This window comes from Pelophylax lessonae, assembly GCF_965119305.1.
Source record: "Pelophylax lessonae genome assembly, chromosome: 8".
NCBI lineage: Eukaryota > Metazoa > Chordata > Amphibia > Anura > Ranidae > Pelophylax > Pelophylax lessonae.
This window is the reverse complement of record NC_138775.1, coordinates 205,705,005-205,723,961: the sequence shown is the minus strand read 5'-3', so window position 1 is coordinate 205,723,961 and position 18,957 is coordinate 205,705,005. Positions and strand designations below refer to the sequence as shown.

General features: G+C 48.9%; 1 pseudogene across 1 annotated transcript; it reads right to left on the bottom strand.

Annotated features, from left to right (window-relative positions):
• Positions 1–6,807: 6,807 nt before the first annotated feature.
• Positions 6,808–10,949, bottom strand: LOC309561651 (annotated as a pseudogene). Its single transcript has 4 exons — positions 10,898–10,949; positions 10,478–10,541; positions 9,113–9,480; positions 6,808–7,400 (listed from the first exon to the last, which is right to left on the bottom strand). The product of its transcript is annotated as an uncharacterized misc_RNA (transcript).
• Between the last annotated feature and the right edge of the window lie 8,008 nt (positions 10,950–18,957).

Here is an 18,957-nt window from a genome sequence, read left to right as displayed (position 1 = left end):
AGAGCTGCTATGAGATTTCGCCCGTTATCGCACACCACCAGGCCGGGCTTGAGGCTCGCTGGCAGCAACCACTCATTTGTCTGCAGTTCCATGCTCCTCCACAACTCCTGCGCGGTGTGTGGTTTTTCCCCCAAACAGGCAAGTTTTAAAACTGCCTGCTGTCGTTTACCCCTGGCCGTGCTGAAGTTGGTGGTGAAGGTGTTACGCTGACCAGATGAGGAGGCAGTAGAAGATGAGGAAGCGGAGTAGGAGGAGTTAGGAACAGGAGGCAAACTGAAGCGCCCTGCAATCCTCGGTGGTGGAAGGACATGCGCCAAATTGCTATCCGCCTCAGGCCCATCCGCCACTGCATTTACCCAGTGTGCCGTTAGGGAGATATAACGCCCCTGACCATGCTTACTGGTCCACGTATCGGTAGTTAGGTGGACCTTGGCACAGATGGCATTGCGCAGTGCACACCTGATTTTTTCCCCCACTTGGTTGTGCAGGGAAGGGATGGCTTGCCTGGAAAAGTAGTGGCGGCTGGGCACGACGTACTGTGGGACAGCCACCGACATAAGGCTTTTAAAACTGTGCGTCTCCACCAGATGGAATGACAGCATTTCAAAGGCCAAGAATTTTGAAATGCTGGCATTCAGGGCCAGGGATCGCGGGTGGGTAGGGGGGTACTTCCACTTCCTCTGAAGTGTTTGGGAGATGGAAAGCTGAACGCTTCCACGGGAAATTGTGGAGATGGTTGGTGACCCAAGTGGTGGTGTTGCTGACAGATCGTCTGTTTGCGGGGTGGCAGGTGCCGGTATCACTACAGATGTGGATGGAGAGGCCGAGACTGCAGCAGAAGAGGAAGCAGGAGGAGCCAGAGACCTTTCTTGGTTTTGAAGGTGTCTACTCCACTGCAGCTCGTGCTTTGCACTTAGATGCCTGATCATGCAGGTTGTGCTCAGGGGTTTATGCCTCGCTTCAGGCTCTGATTGCACAGGGTGCAAACCACTCATGTCCTGTCATCAGCACATTTTCTGAAGAACTTCCACGCTAGAGAACTCCTTTGAGCTCGCTTTGGTGCGCTCGTTCCCTTGCTGCGTTGGGCAGTAGCAGGCGTAGTGTCTAGGGCACGGCCGCTCCGCTTCTGAACCCTGCTCCCTCTTCTGCTGTGCTGGTGGCTCTGTGCGACCACCGCCTCTTCCTCCAAACTACTCAGGTCACCTGCATGACCTTCATTCCATGTGGGGTCGAGGACCTCATCGTCCTCCACATCATCTTCCACCCTGTCTTCACCCCTGCCCTCCTTGTCGGTCTCCACAATTCTGAATGCTGCAGCAGTTGGCACCTGCTTTTCGTCATCATCGGAGACGTGCTGCGATGGTCCTTCCATGTACTCATCTTGAGAAATAAGTGGTTGGGCATCGCTGCACTCAATCTCTTCCACTTCTGGGGCAGGGCTAGGTGGATGGCCCTGGGAAACCCTGCTGACAGAGTCATCAAAAAGAAGAAGAGACTGCTGCATGACTTGGGGCTCAGACTGCTTGCCTGATTTGCAAGGGGGTGAGGTGAAAGACGGTTGGACATTGGCTGCAGGTGCCAACTCTGACCTTTCTGCAGTAGACTGGGTGGGAGACAATGTGAAGGAACTGGAGGCACTGTCAGCAACCCAATCTACTATCGCCTGTACTTCTTCTGGCCTCATCACTTCTAGAGGCGCATGATGCCCTACCAAATCCTGCTGCAGGTTCTGTCACCTACTCACACTTGAGGAAGGTGTTTCACTTGTGCGTGTAGCTGGCACAGATCGACCACGTCCTCTCCTTGCAATAGGAGCTCTACCAGCAGCACCACGACCCAGGCCACGGCCCCTATTTGACGGTCTCCTCATATTTCTGTAATTTATGACCTTGCCCTAGAAAGGTGTTTATTGAATAGCGGAACAAAACAACAACAGTATCGCACGGGTGTATCTCACAGTCAAATATGCAAACTATGCCGCAATTTAATTTTTTTTACCCCAAAAGGGTGTATATTGAATAGCGGAATAGAAAAAAGGATAAAAAACTGTGTATCTCACACGTACAAACACAGACTAGGCCCCGATTACGATTTTTTGTACCCTAAAGGCAGGATGAGGAAGAGGAGTAGGAGGAGTTGGGAACAGGAGGCAAACTGAAGCGCCCTGCAATCCTCGGCGGTGGAAGGAGATGCGCCAAACAAATTTAAAAAGGTGTATCTCACATGTACCGATAAAGACTATGCCGTAATTTAATTTTTTACACTCAAACAGGGTGTATATTGAATAGTGGAATAGGAAAATTTTTACAAAACGGTGTATCTCACACGTACAAACACAGACTAGGCCCCGATTACAATTTTCTGTACCCTAAAGGCAGGATGAGGAAGAGGAGTAGGAGGAGTTCGGAACAGGAGGCAAACTGAAGCGCCCTGCAATCCTCGGCGGTGGAAGGAGATGCGCCAAACAAATTTAAAAAGGTGTATCTCACATGTACCGATACAGACTATGCCGTAATTAAATTTTTTACACTCAAACAGGGTGTATATTGAATAGCGGAATAGGAAAAATTTTACAAAACGGTGGTGTATCTCACACGTACAAACACAGACTAGGCCCCGATTACAATTTTTTTGTACCCTAAAGGCAGGATGAGGATGAGGAGTAGGAGGAGGTCCGAACAGGAGGCAAAATGAAGCACCCTGCAATCCTCGGCGGTATGAGATGCGCCCCAAAAATTGGAAAGGTGTATCTCACACGTACCGATACAGACTATCCCGCAATTTAATTGTTTTTACCCCAAAGGTGTAGATTGAATAGCGGAATAGAAAATATGATATCAAAAGGTGTATGTATCTCACACGTACAGACCCAGACTAGGCCCAAATTACTATTTTTTGTACCCCCAAAGGCAGGATGAGGAGTAGGAGGAGTTTGGAACAGGCAGGAGGCAGACTGAAGCACCCTGCAATCCTCGGCGGTATGAGATGCGCCCCAAAAATTGGAAAGGTGTATCTCACACGTACCGATACAGACTATCCCGCAATTTAATTGTTTTTACCCCAAAGGTGTAGATTGAATAGCGGAATAGAAAATATGATATCAAAAGGTGTATGTATTTCAAACGTACAGACCCAGACTAGGCCCAAATTACTATTTTTTGTACCCCCAAAGGCAGGATGAGGAGTAGGAGGAGTTCGGAACAGGCAGGAGGCAGACTGAGGCACCCTGCAATCCTCGGCGGTATGAGATGCGCCCCAAAAATTGGAAAGGTGTATCTCACACGTACCGATACAGACTATCCCACAATTTAATTGTTTTTACCCCAAAGGTGTAGATTGAATAGCGGAATAGAAAATATGATATCAAAAGGTGTATGTATCTCACACGTACAGACCCAGACTAGTCCCAAATTACTATTTTTTGTACCCCCAAAGGCAGGATGAGGAGTAGGAGGAGTTCGGAACAGGCAGGAGGCACACTGAAGCACCCTGCAATCCTCGGCGGTATGAGATGCGCCCCAAAAATTGGAAAGGTGTATCTCACACGTACCGATACAGACTATCCCACAATTTAATTGTTTTTACCCCAAAGGTGTAGATTGAATAGCGGAATAGAAAATATGATATCAAAAGGTGTATGTATCTCACACGTACAGACCCAGACTAGGCCCAAATTACTATTTTTTGTACCCCCAAAGGCAGGATGAGGAGTAGGAGGAGTTCGGAAACAGGCAGGAGGCACACTGAAGCACCCTGCAATCCTCGGCAGTATGAGATGCGCCCCAAAAATTGGAAAGGTGTATCTCACACGTACCGATACAGACTATCCCGCAATTTAATTGTTTTTACCCCAAGGGTGTAGATTGAATAGCGGAATAGAAAATATGATATAAAATTGGTGATTTTTCAATAGCACATGTGAACAGCAGTGTCTTATGTCAGTCAGCTCTGCTGCAGGCTATGGAGGGAAAAAGAAAAGAAAATTCCCCTTTTAAGTTTGTAATTTTTAAATGGATTAGTACAGACTATGCCACAATTTAATTTTTTTAACCCAAAAGGGTGTATATTGAATAGTGGAATAGAAAAAAGTGTATACATTTTGAAATCACTCAGTAATAGCACATGTGAACACAGCAGTGTATTATCACAGTCAGCAGCACTGAAGGAAAAACGCTGCACACAACTGACTGATAAAAAATACTTTTTTCTCCCTCCTCCTCAGCGGGCAAAAAGATTGTGTTCACACCACCCCACACACAGCAAAATCGATGTGGACCACTGACCCTGCCTATCTCCAGCCTCGCCCTAAAATGATCGATAAGATCGGTCACTGCCGGCACTGCAAACCCCCCACACAGCAAAATCGATTGTAGAACACTGACCCTGCCTATCTCCAGCCTGGCCCTAAAATGATCGATAAGATCGGTCACTGCCGGCACTGCAAACCCCCCCCCCCACACAGCAAAATTGATTGTAGAACACTGACCCTGCCTATCTCCAGCCTCGCCCTAAAATGCCCTAACAACTCGCCCTGCCTGCAGCACTCCGACCTGTCCCTGATTCTGAATTCTTTTCGGACACAATATAATTTATGACTGTCTGTCCCTAATCAGCAGCCAGCACGTATGATGTGTGCTCTGTCCCTGTACTATAGCAGAATGACGCAGCGGCGCTCGGTCTCGAACTTATAAAGACTTGGTCACATGCTTCAGATGGCCAACCACAGCTACTAATACATTTGTAGGCATGGCTGGGATGGCTTAAGGCACACCAGTTAAACGCTTGTTGATTGGCTGTTGAAAGCCCGCCATTAAAAGCGCGCCGATACATACAAACCCGGAAATAAAATGACCGAACACGGATTTTAAACCCGAACATACAGTAACGTTTTCGGGTCCGTGTTCGGGTAACAAAAATCCAATTATTCGGTACGAACACGAATAATACAGTCCATGTGCGCTCAACACTACTAGTAAGCATATGATAAAATTGTTCAAATATTTCTCCATTCTTGGTGTTTTAGGACTGAACTTGATCATGCAGAAACAGAGCAGGACTGAGACCAATGGTGCAATTACAGCAAATATAAGGAAGCGCAGTGGCTTAGTGGTTAACACTTTTGCCTTGCAGCTCTAGAGACAGTTCAAATCCCAACCATGACACTCCCCATATGGAGTTTACATGTTCTCCCTGTGCTTGATTAGGTTTCCTCCCACATGCCAAAAACATGCTTGTAGGTTTTTATTGGCTCTAGTCTAAAATTTGCCCTGGTTTGTGTATGTATGAATATGAAGTATGGACCTTAGACTGCAAGCTCTTTAAAGGCAGGGACTGATGTTACTGTACAATATATATGTATGTAAGGCACTTTGTAAATTGTTGGCACTATATGAATACCTGAAATAAACAAAAGACCTTTTTTTACCGACTCTGCCTAGTGAAAATGTTTCAATGACTTGCTGTGGTTATTGTCCTTTATACATACTGTCTGCTGGTAATTATTAGATTTTTTTTCTGTTGACAGGATATGTTTTCAGAGTTTGCCATAAAAGCTACTTTGGCTATATAGTAAATCCTTCCAGAAAAAAAAGTTCAAATTGATGTGACATAGATGTCAACTGATTATCTATCTTCTTTCACAGTGGCTTACATGTGTGATCATGTTATCCTGGCAGAGTTTGAATTTACAATATATGGACGGGTCACTGCTTGACTTTACAATTCCAAGACAGAGCACACCTCTACACTATCGTGTAATCTGACATACCTGCCCTGGAGCCAACATTACTGAGGGATTTGTCAGTAATGCCCCTTACTCCTACCCCCTAAACAATTCCCCCAATTAAATACCAAGCTGCATGACACTGAATTCAGTTGAAGCCTTTTTTTTTTTAAAGGAAAAGTACAGCAAAAGCTTGTTTTGCAGTTCGTTTTGCACTCTGTGACCCTTTTTCAGCTGACAGCTGGCTGGCCCCAGATCTTGGCTGACGTCACAGAGCTGGTCCAGGCTTGGGCGAGATCAAGACAATGGAATCCGCCCACATGCCTGGACTGGCAGCCGGCTCAGTTTCTCAGTAAGTTGCTGAGAGCCTGAGCTGCCCGCTCCCGCCCCCTCCACAGCCCAGTGCTCCAGTGAGCACAGAGGGGCAGAGCAGAGAGCTGCTGACTGGCAATCACCAGCTCTCTGCTCAAGGAGCTGTGAGAACTGGGCGATCTGCGGTGTTAGATCACTCGGTTCTCAGTTTTACAGCCAGCAGGGGACAGGTGCAGCATCGAACCAATGCTCCATCCACCAAGGTAAGTATGAATGGAGAAAGCAAAATGTCCATGACTAAGGCACCCCAGATGAAATTTGGACACTTACCATAACCCTTATCTCAAATCCCAAACCCTTACAATGAACTTCCTGCAATAAATACACGGACACCTTTATTGGAGTAAAATTGGCCAACGTGGCCATTTATTAACCAATAACAAAATATATATAACACGTTCCTTAAAACTGGAACCAAAATATTCAAATAAAAGATCACATAAGGTTGCCGATCTTTGGAGGCCCCAAATACCAAGTACCATTTTGTGTATCTGTGTAACTCTTAACTGTCCCCAGCCGCAGCACCGGCTCGGGGACGACCTCAACACACAGCAGATACCTCCCAATTTAAAATACCAGTTAACCCATCTATTAACATGGCATTCCCCAGGTGACTCCATTCCTTAGATGGGTCCCTCAGCTGCTAAGTACAGCAGGTTTTACCAGACACACCTCCAGAGACCCCCAACCGCCACAGCACAAGGTGGGAAACCTCACACCATTGTGCCCCGCCAAAAACCTAACGCTCTCTGTATCCCCTCCTGCAGACCCAGGGCCCAAAGATCTATGCCCACCGCATTGAGGTGCACCCCATCACTGCGCAAATACCGCCATGTATCAACCTCCAACTCCCTGTGTCTGACCACGAACCCCCCGTTACGCACGAGGAACCTGGCAACCTCTTTATTGACCTTCACCCGGGCTTTGTTCAACTTTTCCACGGACCGGGCCTGACGCCAAGACACGCGGCCCACAATGTCCGACCATACCACCACCGTGTCTGGGAACTCCATGCGTAGCCGGAGAATGTCAAACTTGACGTCCCGAATCAGGTGGCGGCAAGACCTAACACCCATATAGTTGCCGCCGGCGTGGATGACTAAAACGTCCGGGGCCCTGTCCAACCGGGATACCCTGTGTACCTATGGAAGCACCCTGCCCCACAACATGCCTGGAACGCCGATCCACCGGACGGTAGCCTCAGACCGAGGGATACCAAGCTGTCGCCCTTGCGGCCGAACATCCGCCCGTCTGGCCCCCCAATAGACAAAAGAGTGTCCCAAAATCCACACGAGGGCCACCGCACCTGAAACGAAAACAGACCAACGATAACACTACGAAACAGCGCCAGAGAAAGGAAAAAAGGGGCAAAACAAGCATATTAAGCAAATAACAAGCAAAAAAGAAACCCCGCAAGAACCGTTGTTACACCAAATGGGGGCGGACATAAAGCTTGAATCTGTTTGACTCCCACCTACCAATACGCCGTAAAACAGACTCATCCAAACCCCACCGAGCAGCTTCTGTAGCAGCCCCGATGCGGAATGAGTGGGAAGAATATTGCAGTGCCTGCAAGCCCGGCCGTAAGACAACGGCGCATCACCGAAACAAATTGAAAAGTGGACAGGGCCGACCCGTCTGCGTGCACCAGGAAAGAACCGGACCCAGCCGGTCGAACCCTAAGATATTCGAGAAACGCTGAAACCGGACAAATGGGCGAGCCCCGTATGTGGCCAAGACGCACGGATGCGCCTCTGCCGACTTGGTCCGTCTTTGAACGGCGGATAAGCAAAACCACGGAAGAACCATCGCTGTGAACATCCACCATCTGTAATCCCCCTTGTGCCGCCCTAGAGGAGCTGACGAGCTCGCTCACCCTAAGACCCCCCGTAAAAGGCCAGCGCAAAGGCGACCCGGAACAAAAGGACTTCAAAACTGGAGAAACACACCCCGCCCACCTGGGCGAACAACGTCTGCAGGAGCTCAAACGTGATCGGCCGGCGCCCGTCAAGCTTTGGGGCACCCCGCCGATAACCCCTCAGCGCCTGCCGAACCAAAAAATCTTTGGTAAAGTCCGCAACACCCCTCAACTTACACAGAAAAGCAATAGCCGATAGTTTACGATTGACCGCAGAAACCGACACCCCCGCCGTGAAATTCAAGCAGATAAAATAGATCAAAAGATTCCTGACCTCTGTCCCGAGCATATCTACCCCTGCCTCAAGTAACATGGCCCCCCACTCCCGCCAAACCTTGGTGTAAGCAGACCACGTGGACCCACTCAAGGAGCCGCGAATCAACCCGGAGGCGATGCCAATGCAATCTTCCAAAGCTGTCGTGGACAAGGGGTGCCGTGTCGCTCCGCTCCCGGTGCCAACTCCCGGAACCTGTCCAACTGAAAACGAGACAATGCATCAGCCAAAGTGTTTTTCACCCCCGGGAGATGCACAGCATACAGAAAGACATTCAATTGCAGACAACGCAATACCAGATGACGCAGGAGCCGCACCACCGGCGGAGAAGACCCAGACAGAGTATTGATGACTTGGACAACCCCCAAATTATCGCAGTGGAGACGGACTTTCTTGTCACGAAACAACCCCCCCCCACAACTCAATGGCCACTAGAACCGGAAACAATTCCAGGAGGACCAGATTGCGCAAAAAACCTGCCCCCCGCCAGTCTTCCGGCCATCGTTCCGCCCTCCAACGCCCCCCCCGAAGTATGCACCATACCCGGCCAACCCGGCCGCGTCGGTGAAAAGATCAATATCACTGTTGCTGACCGGCCCGTCCATCCACAACGACGGCCCATTGAACGTGTCCAGGGAAACCTGCCACACCCTCAGGTCCGCTGCGTGCTCCCCCGTCAAACGAATAAAGTGCCTGGGGGACCGTATCCCAGCCGTGGCAGAAGAGAGCCGGCGACAAAAAACCCGGCCCATCGGCATAATGCAGCAAGCGAAATTCAGCTTGCCCAGGAGCGATTGCAATTCGCGAAGCTGTACCTTACGCTTACCGGCAACCACCCGCACCTCATCCTTGAGAGCCGACAGCTTGTCCTCCGGCAGGCGACATTCCATGGCCTGGGAATCTATAATGATCCCCAAGAATTTTATGACGGCGAGAGGGCCCTCCGTCTTATCCGCCGCCAGTGGAATACCGAAACGCTCCGCTATGTGCTGAACCGTAGCCAGCAGTACACCACAGAGCTTAGAAGAAGGTGGGCCAACGCACAGGAAGTCGTCCAAGTAATGGATGACCGAATTCACCCCCGCCACATCCCGGACCACCCATTCCACAAAGGAACTGAAGGTCTCCAACAAGGCGCAGGAAATGGAACACCCCATAGGTAGACAGCGATCCACATAGAAACCCCCAGACCATCTACAACCCAAAAGATGAAAACTGCACGGATGAACTGGCAATAGCCGAAAAGCTGACTCAATATCAGTCTTTGCCATCAGAGAACCCCTGCCGTAGTGCCGGACCCAGAAGACCGCAGCATCGAAAGAGGTATATGAAACCGCGCATGACTCTGGGGCAATGGCATCATTGAACGACCCACCCTTCGGAAAAGAAAGGTGGTGTATCAGCCGAAACTTATTAGGCTCCTTCTTAGGGACCACCCCCAATGGGGAGACCACCAAATCAGGCAAAGGAGGGACAGAAAAGGGGCCACTCATGCGCCCCAACGCCACTTCCTTGGCGAGTTTCTCCGAAACCACCGCAGAGTGCAACTGAGCCGACCGCAAATTGTCAGCCAGGGGAGGAATCCGAGCCAGGGAGCAAGGAATGACAAAACCCCCCGAGAAACCCGCCTCCAACAAGCGAGCGGCCTGTCGATCCGGGTACCTATTTAGGAATGGGGCCATCCTGTCCACCCTCACCGGAGTCCACCCTTTTTCCCGAAGCGTCGCCGGAACGGGACTTGCCTGCCTTAAAGCACCGGGACAAGGGGTGGGATCCGCCACAGTGGGAGCATTCGTGCTTGTAACGGCAGCTGGCGCCAAATTTACAGGTACCCTTGTTGAACTGCCAACAGCAACCCCGTCGTTTTGTGGCCGGCTGTCCTGGGGTGGTCGGACTCCCGGCCCCCCCTGGAAAAAACGAAGAGGAGGCCCGCGCCGAGGTCATAAGGTTCATCCATAGACCGATGTCCTTATGATCCCAACGCAACGACGGCCACACCGCCTTCTGCTGACGGAACTGCTCATCATACCGCAACCAGGCTACACCCCCATACACCCTGTGGGCCTCGCCGATGGCATTAAGATAGCAGAATAAAGGTGAACAATTCTCGGGGTGCTTCTCCCCAATCACGCTAGCAAAAATGGCAAACGCTTGTAGCCAATTGCTAAACGTCCGCGGAATAAGGCGATACCTGCGCTTTTCCTCATCCTCCTTCTTGGACTCCTCAGGCTTAATCCGGTCCAGATTAAACTTCTCTAAGGGCAAAATGGTAAAAATCTCCACATAGTCCCCTTTCAAAATCTTTTCCCGCACCTCCGATTTGAGATGGGCGCCCAAAGGACCCTCAAAACAAACATAAACTTCGCATTTGGCGGAGCCTGCCAAACGCACAGAATCCGCGCCCTTGCCAGCGTCCTTAGACGCCTCGGCCGCAGGCCGCTCACCCACCGCGCCCCCCGCCAGAGCCGCACCCGACGGAACCACAGCAGGGGGGCAGCCTGCCCCTGATTTACCGCCACGCCAACCCCAGGCGAAGCAGCCACCCAAGCCGACACCGGCGACGCTGCGGGGGGAGCAGCCGCATCCAAACGTTGTACCAAAACCCGCAAACCCGCCACCAGCTCCTGAAATGCTGCGACGGAAGCAGGCACGGCAGACGCCATGCCGCTGTCTGGGGCGAGGAAAACCCGCTCACAGCGGGAGAAGGCGCCACTAGACCCGCCCCGGGGGCCCCCACCCCCCCCCCACTCACCCCCCCAGAAGACTGCACACTCTGTGAAGAAAACAAGGAAGCAAAATTGTACTCACTGGGCTGACTAGGAACGGACCCCACAGCCGCGTCACCGGACTCCATCGCTGCCGCCGGACGTGGCGCCGCCTCTTCCTCCGCGCTGGACAGCTCGCCTTCGGACCTGGATGATTCATGCAGGGCATCTGCGGTAGAAAGGTATGGCACGGCCGCACCGACCGCTCCCGGACTCGGACGACCATCCCGGCTCAGGCGACCCCCACGATTTCCTCTTCCTGCTGGTGCTGGGGGGAGGGGATCTGCCCTGACCGAGATCCCGACAAGATGATGAAGAGGCCCTGGGGCGGGAGGGGCCTCCGGCCGCTCTACCGGACTGACCGGAGCCCGCCGCACTGACCATCCCACGCCGGGCTGCCCCCTCCGCCGGAGCATCCACAGGGGAGGCAGCCGCATGTTCCGGATGCCCACGACGCGCAGTTCCGACGGGCCTGGAGGGTCCTCCGAGGGGCTCCCAAAGCGGCGCTGAGCTCTAGAGGGAGGGGGGGGCTGAAGCGCTCCGGGGGACGAGTCCTCCGAGCACGTCTCCCCCCTGCATTCGCTGCTGCCGGGGCAAGCAGTCCGGAGACCTGCTGCTGCAGCCAGTCCTGTCCCATGGACTCAGCCATGGACCGCAGCTGCTCCACGAGGGACTGAGCGTCCGACATGGGGCTTAGAAGCAGGATGGAGGTGGAGGAGGCACGGGGAGATAGTCAGGCAGTGCGGGGCAATAGCGGGGGGGAGGGGGGGCCTCAATACCCGACGGCAGCAGACGATCCGAATGCTTCTAATGCTTCTTCACCCACGCTGGAACTGAAGCCCGGGAAAGACTACAGTGAGCTCACTTCCCCCCTTCTGCAGCCCCTCACTTAGCTGCTCTGACCAATCGCGGGAAAGACTACAGTGAGCTCACTTCCCCCCTTAAACAGCCCCTCCCTTAGCTGTCCTGACCAATAGAAGGACAAACCCCAGACTGCCTAACATGTTAACCCTTTCAGAGACAATTCCACTGATGGCCAAGTCATGCTATCCCTCCGCCTATTTCTTTTGTTCTTTTGCTCCGGGCTGTACTTACTTCTCTTTTAAGCAACAAAAAATTAAATGATAAAGTAGAAGTTAAAAACAATTAAAGTGTGGTGATAGCTCAGGTACCTTTTATCATTTACTGTGGCAGTGTCCTAGGGTTCAGGGTTTTTGACACAAGTTGTAAAATTCCTATATGACAATATGGGCTCCCCTTTAACTCTCCACCCCAAGCCCTGCCTGCTGGACATCCTTCCAGACTCGGACTTGGATCCACTAGACCCTTTCTTCATGAAACCCTTTTCACAGCTAGAAAGCTCATTGCCAGACAGTGGACGTGTGAACGACCACCCCTATATAAGGACTGGATTGCTTACATAAATAACACTTTACCATATAAGAGATTTATATACACCCACAGGGGCTGCCCACTTAAATTTAACAAGATATGGGATGCCTTCCTTGAGGAGTCCTTCCAGAGAAGTACCCTGTCCCCCTCCCCCTCCCATCCCTTCCATCCTTCCCCCCTTTTTTCCCTACCCACTAACCTTTCCTCTTCTTGTGTGTGTTACCCCTCTCTCTTTTCTTTTTCCTTCTCTCTTTTTTCTCTTGACTATCTTCTTCCCCGCCTTGTCGGGCCCCTAATCCCGACAGGGAACGGAAGTCAATTTGTTATATCTTGCAATGTTTTATATCTTATACTTGGTTATATTTGAAGCCGACCATTTACACGATACCCTTAGATGTATCTCAATATAATTTATTTGTTGTTATATTGCACTATGTCCATATTTAATTTGCCTTGTCTTTGGACATTATTCTTCCCTACCTGGTCCTACGTTTAATTTGTTGGCGATGTATCCCATGACTTTACTTTGGTATGGAAAGTATATTTTTCTTTATGCTTGATATTCCTTACAAATGTTATATTACCTGTAACTTGTTTTGATTTTTTAATAAAGCACCTTTTTGTGAAAAAGACAAAAAAAACAAAAGATATGGGACAGATGGCTCCAGAATGTGGTGACTTGTGGCTAGTATAATGGGCCTGGGATTCTATCTGTACTTAGCATTATCTAGCGAGACCAGGGGGAACCAGGGCATGCCCATGATGTTTCGGGGGGTGTCACACAGGTTGATCTAGGTATTTCCAAGCAAGCATACTATGTATTATATTACCTTGCAGGGTTTTCTGGTTCATGTTTTTTTTCTTTTTATTATTTTTCTGGGATGCAAGCCTCTAAAGCATTTTGTGTTTGTCTATTAATAAGTTTCATACCTACGCATCATATTACGAATGTATTCTGTGCAATTTTTTTGTAATGGTGAATAGTTACAATAAAAGTTGTTGTTTGTCACATTTTACTGGAATATCTAATTCGTTTTTTTTTGGGTTTTTTTGTGTTTGCAATCCTAGGCATCCAACCGAGACAATAGCAGACAGATACTGTACTTGTCAAGTAAAGCCAGCAGCTCAGAGTGCTTTTTCCAAATAAATCCTTTATTGGCTACATATATAAAGACACAATGCTGTAAGTGCTAGCATTTACAGAATTGTGTCTTAATAAACAGTATGTAGTTAATAAAGGATTTATTTTGAAAGAGCACTCTGAGCTGCCGGCTTTACTTGACAAGCATCTGCTATTGTAGGAGTTGAACGTCCCAGCCAGAGCACTGGTCTCCAGCTCCTTCTCCAGAGTGAATAACTAACTGTACCCTGTGTAATTTATCCTCATAGCTGAGGTCCTCCATCCCCCTTATTCATTTTGTTACTCCTCACTAAATTATTTCTAATTCAACAACATCTTTCCTGAGGATTGGTGACTTAAAACTGCACTGCATGTCAAGATGAGGGGAAACTAGTGTTTTGTAACGGGGTATAATTATTCATTTATCTCTTGGATGTATGCCCTTTTGAATTCATAATAACACTTTGCTGGCTTTTTTTTACCGTGGCCTGGCATTGCATGCTATTGCTAATTATGTGATTTACAACACTCCAAGATCCTTTTCCATCACTGATTCTCCCGGGGGAGCCTCTCCTAATGTGCATTTTTCACGTGTATTTTTGGCACCCAAGTGTGTAACTTTACATTTCTCAGTCTTTAGCCAAATGAGCCAGTAGCTTACCTAACTCCATATTTTAATAAGAACTTACTGTAATGATGCTATATCCTATGCCAAATTTATTTCCCTGCATAATATGGTATCCTCAGCAAAAGTTGAAATTAAAGTGGTTCTAAAGGCAGAATTTTTTTTTCTTAATGCATTCTATGCATTATGATAAAAAAACCTGTGTGCAGCAGCCACCCTAATACTTACCCGAGCCCCATCTGGATCCAGTGATGTTGCACAAGAGTTTCGGCTGTCTGCGTCTCTCTCTCCTGATTGGCTGAGACACATCAGACACAAGTATTTTAAAAGACATTTTGCAGTTTGTTCGCCAGATAAGGAACTTGAATTTAGCTTATACATCTTAGAGTTGTTTCCCACTGGCCACACACCCACCTGTGTCACTGTCAGGTCATGCTGTCACTTTCACAGCCTAGGCCATTGATGGCAAACCTTAATTGGGTCTGAGTGCCCAAACTGCAACATAAAACCAACTTATTTATTTCAAAGTGCCGCCACTGGTGATGTTCGCCCACCCCAAGAGGCATTGCAGTCAGTTCAGCATTCACCTGGCTCTGGCGTCCAGTGCACCTGGCAGCAGCAGCTCCTTGTGTTGGTGCCTGTGATCACCCTTCTCGCCCTCGATTGTGTCCTCTCAGCACTGTCCTCTCACTCCCAGCTGGTTCAACTCCAGGAGCTGTTGTGGCTTGGGTTCTCTCTCTCCCTTCTGAGTTCTGAACCACCTCAGCCTCATCTCACTCGTGTCTCCACACTCCTCTTACCCTTATTTTCCCTTCTCCCTCAGCCCCTTATTTTTTCCGGGCTCCAGGCTGTCCCTCCTCTTATTTTCGCAGAGCATGTTGGGGCTTTAGTTGTCCTTTAATTAAATAAAACGGAGCCATAGTCTTCTGAGACTAGATGTTCCATGGTGCACTTGTCCTGGCTCCTCATTGGTCCCTGGCTGCAGCCAATGGGGAAGCAGAAGGAGTCAGAGTGGGAGGCAATCCCTGCAAGCGCTGCTCTGTCCCTGTCCCACGGTGCTTGACAAAAGAAGGTGGGGCGAGCAAGGGAAATACACTCACAGCCCACGCTCGCTTTTCCCCTTGTCACAGCACCACTGTTGTAAATGTTTGCCGTGTGTGGCACCCACTCCATAGTTCTATGGCTAGTCAGTGTGCGCTCTTCTTCTGAGTATTGCTCACGTGCTCACAGAGAGGGATCTGCGTGCCAGCTATGGCAAGCGTACCATGGGTTCACCATTGCAGGCCTAAGCCCTAATCTGTGTAGCAAAGCCTGTAAAATGTAAACAAGCTTTAAAGCACTGTAATAGTTGAGGCTTTCAGAAGCAGCTTTTAATATGTGTTTATTTTTTTTATTTTTTTTTACACAAAGTTTTTTTAGGCCTTTTTTTATCTCACTTGCATGGGCACTGAGGCCCATATACCATGAATGGGCTGCTTTTGTTAGGGCCTGTAAACTTCAAGTGCTGCATGCAGGCAGCCTGTCCAAGCCTATTAGGATACAATGGCTGCCCAGACACAGTTGCTCATTCCAATGTGACAGGCCTGCAGGTGTGGATGAACAGCCCCTAATGCACACAGTATAGATAGGCTGTATTCACATAGCTCTAGGAGATGCTGAAAAAACAGCCCATTCATGGTATACAGGCCTCAGTGTGTCTGTGTGAACACGGCACATTCCTTTTCATCCTCTTCTTACCTAGATTTCATTGGCTATTCCTTTATTTTATACTGTTGGCATGGAAAATGCTTTACTTTGTTTTGATTTATTTGTAGCATAAACAACCACCTCAGTTCTGGAAGGTTTCACCCCCTTCATGGCCAGGGCGTTTTTTTCCTGTTCAGCACTGTGCTATTTTAACTTGCAATTGCGCGGTCATGCAACACTGTACGCAAATTAAATTATTATAATTTTTTTTCATACAAATATAGCTTTTTTTGGTGGAATTTGACTACCACTGAGTTTTTATGTTTTGCAATATAAACAAAAAAAGACTGAAGATTAAAAAAAAAAAAAACAAAAAACAATATATTCTATGCATGAAGGTAACAAAACCTTGTCTGTGCAGCAGCCCTCCAGCCCTCTAATACTTACCTGAGCCCGATCTTCCTCCAGCGATGTGCATGAGAGCCTTGGCACTTCGGGGGGCTTTCCGGGGACTCTCCATCCTTGTTTCCTCATTGGCCAAGGGAGCAGCAGGAGCAATTAGATTCCACTGCTGTCAATCACAGCCAGTGAGCCAATGAGGAGAGTGAGGGGGCTGGGCCTTGCCACGACTCTGTGAATGGACACACAGAACTACATCTTGTGGACGAGCCTGCTTGGGTGCCCCATTGCAAGCTGCTTGCCCTGGGGGGCAAAACCACCGCACAGAGCAGGTAAGTATGACATGTTTGTTATTGAAAACAAAAAAAAGAAAGCCTTTAATATCACTTTAAGACAATTTATTAACTTCTTTCAGTAGGCCCTATGTACACCTAGGGTAGCTGGCCAGCACAAGATTCTCCAAAGTCAAGGTTCTGGTTTTATTATCCATGCAATTGCAGGTCAGCCAAGAAGGTTCATGTTCTCCCTCCTCATTGGCTAAATGAGCAGTTGGAGCTATTAGATTCTAGTGCTGTCAATCATAGCCAGTGAGCCAATGAGGAGAGTGAGGAAGCGGGGCCATGCCACGGCTCTCTGTGTGAATGAACACGGCTCATGGACGAGCCAGCTTTGGTGCCCCCATTGCAAGCTGTTTGCTCTGGGGGCATTCGGCAGGAGGGGGGGCAAGAACACCAGCGATGGACCCGAGAAGAAGAGGATTGGGGCTGCTCTGTGCAAAACCACTGCACAGAGTAGGTAAGAATGACACACACACACAAAAAAAAGCCTCTAATATCACTTTAAGACAATAATATTACCTTCTTTCAGTAGATCCTGGCCAGCACAAGATTCTCCAAAGTCAAGATTCTGGTATTATTATCCATGCAATTACAGGTCAGCTGAAAATGTTCATGTTCTGTTTGGACGCTTCCTTCTTAATTGCAGTGTATTAAACAAAATTCAGTTGCTTTAGTCCTAGGGCAGCTCTTTTATCTGTGGAGAAATCCTTCCTAGGTAAAAGTTTTCTGGATAGAGGCCTAGAGAGTGTCAGCAAAGTTCACTCTGAGAAGGAGCCCAGTAAAGGAAATAACCCAGTACACATCCCACCGGGAAAAAAATACTCTGGAATGTTATCTTACTTATTTTTGATCGCTCAGACCACTAGGTTAACTCCTCAGTGATTGGCTGAGATGATAAATATTCCTTTTTTAAGTAAAGAACTTTTGCAAAAAAAAACTGAGTAAAAGAAACTTAGCTTGACTACATCCTAAGGAGACACATAACTAAACTAGGGACAATATTACTTAAGGCAGGGTTCCTACATTTATTTTATCATTTATTTCCTGATGAGACACTGTCACTTTGCCCATGAAGGGTGAAGTGACAGTGTCTATGCAAAGTGCATCCCCGACCTCTCATACATACCTTACCTGCGCTCTCTTCTCCTCCATAGTCAGAGGCACTACCCAACGCTTCTTGATATGAAGGAGCACATGACTTGTTCCCTGTGTAAGTTCCAATGCCTAGTAGCCAATCATTAGGTCCCACTAGGACCAGGGGAATGACATCACCACTTCCCTGTGTCAACTACACAACTACATAGGAGGAGTAAGCTGCAGGGGAGAGCAGATAAGGTAAGTTTAACAGGGTCAGGGGATGCCATATGCAGAGACACTGTACTTTGCCCTGCACGGGCAAGGTGACAGTATCTCTTTAAAGCGGAGTTGCACCCAAAAGAAAAACTTTCACTTTAAGGCCTCCTCCCCAGTTCCTGTTTGTGAGCTTTTGGGGAGGAGGGGGGGGGGGGCATGTACCCGATTTTGACAGATACCTGCTCCCACTTCTGTTCCAGTCGCCTTAGGCGATCGGAAGTGGAAGTTCTCTTCTGGGACACATGACAGGTCCTAGAAGACTTTAAGACCAGTCACAGAGTGCAGCGCTGCTCGTGCATGCGCAGTGAGCACCCGGCTATGAAGGTGAAAGCTGTCACAGCCCGATGCCCATAGTAGAGATGTCGGCATCGCCGCAAAGAGGACACGGGGGGGATCATGGCTGGGGTGAGTACATCGCTGGATCATGGGACAGGAGAGTGGCAGTTTTTTAAAAAGTTAGCAGCTACACTTTTTGAAGCTGCTGACTTTTTACAAACAAAAAAATGACCCTGCTTAAGAGCCGGTTCACACTGGGGCGACTTGTCAGGCGACCTGGTCGCCTGACAAGTTGCCGCGGGTCGCCTGCCATTGATTAGCACAGGACCCGTTCTAATAGGAGCGACACAAGTCGCTCCGACTTAAAAAAAGGGTCCTGAGCTACTTTGGGGCGACCTGGAGCGACCTGCATTGACTTCAATGATATGAAGTCCGTGCATGCCGCTCCGAGGTCGCGGTGTGAGCTGCGCACCGCGACTTCACAGGTCGCCCGGCAAAGTCGGGTCGCGCCTGTGTGAACCGGCTCTTAAAGTGACCCTGTTGTATGATTGATTATAGTACCTCTTCGCAGATCTTTTGGCTTCTTTTTTTATGTGACAAAGTCGTGACAAAGACATATTAGATCTCAATCACTTTCTGAGACTATTTACCTGTTAAGATAAAAACAGAGTGTTTTCACAACATCAAATACAGAATAAAGATTATACAAAGATCATT